Below are 1636 nucleotides of genomic sequence, written 5' to 3'. Positions count from 1 at the left end.
GCTAACTCAATCTCATCCTATGATAAATAGATATTTTGGGTGAAGATCTCATTTAGCTATAAACCTAGCCAATAAAAATATCGTTTGTAAGATGTATGACCCAACACTTTAGCCATGGCAGAGGTGCTCATAGCTTCCTTGAGTAGTTGAATATAACTGAAAATGAAGCAAAAAGCTTCCACACTAAATGATAAACATTGTTGTTCTTTGTTCTAAAAAATTATTGACAATGGATAGTACTTTATACCAAAATCAACATTATTTTATAAGTTATTACTCAATTCTTTGAAACAATTGAATATGGATTCCATAATTATAAATATTATCGTAATAGGAAAGAAATACAATTCTTAGGTAAATATAAACTAGGTTAGTTAGTATTTCTGTAGATGTGCCAGAATGGAATTTATTCAAATATCACCAATAGCCCTTCTAGTGTACATCAGGTTTATCAAGAAGAGTGCATAGCCTATACAATAAATATAAAATGTGCAACATACAAGACACTAGTGGCGCCTTTATGTAGTATGTGCGAGAAACAAACGAACCTCGATAAATAGCCTGTATAAGGAATCAACCAAAAATAGTAGAGATCAAGAGCTTGAATATAAAATGATACTCTGCCCACAATTAGTGATGCAAGCAGTTACATAACATAGGAATGATTAAACAACAGCAAAAGGCTCATGGCTCCCGTGTTAATGGGATTGCTCCTACAAGGATGCAAGGTGAAATTAGGGGTTTAAATCTCTCCGTACCAATTATAAAAACTTGCATTAAACATATATACATATGTTGTTTAAGTCCTCAAATAATAACCTAGAATGATATGTTTATGGTTTTGGCAATCTGCCTTTAATTTTATGACAAGCCGATGCAACAGATTAAAGGATTTGACAACTCCTAATAATACAGTTCAAAGTCCTACATAAAAACAGTAATCAAATTTGTATAATTCTGGTTTAAAGTGTGATGATTCAGTCAGCAATGCTCAGGTGAGCCTAGACTCGGAACACATGTTCACGTTCACAAGATACAGAGCTTCATTTTGATATATATAGTAGGCGCAATTTCAAAGAATTGGCTAGCAACTACGACACTCTATTTATTGAATTGGTTCAAAATTCAAGAGCCTTCCGCTTATTTTTCACACTACTGTATATCATAACAGAAAGCTTAGACCTATAGCATAATTACACTGCGGCAGATATTAGGCCATTATACCAACCATGGCCCTAATTGTTGACCTATAGAGTGTGCTTTTATAACTTTCTGCTGAAACGCTTCTCACTATAAGAGCATGCGCGTACAAAAGAAATCAAGTTTGCTTCATGAATTTTTTATGATGGTAGAGGTACTCGACTGCTGCTTGTTTACTGCGGCACATTCGAAGAAAGGACTTGCCTCAGGTAAGGCTGACTCTCACTATGAAACCCTAACATACGCTTCAGGGAGGTAGGTAAATAAATATTAACTTTAGTTACGCCGGTCAACCTTGTTTAAAAAAAGTAGACAATAAGACAAAAACAAAAAAGAGTAAAGTTAATTATGTGTTTAAAAGAAAATTTTTGCATAGTGATGTTTTAAGATGTAGTTTGGTGCTGATGTCTAGTATGAGGTGTAGCGGTGTTTTGGG

Source organism: Watersipora subatra, chromosome 8, assembly GCF_963576615.1.
Source record: "Watersipora subatra chromosome 8, tzWatSuba1.1, whole genome shotgun sequence".
Classification (NCBI taxonomy): domain Eukaryota; kingdom Metazoa; phylum Bryozoa; class Gymnolaemata; order Cheilostomatida; family Watersiporidae; genus Watersipora; species Watersipora subatra.
Note: the sequence above shows the minus strand (reverse complement) of the source record.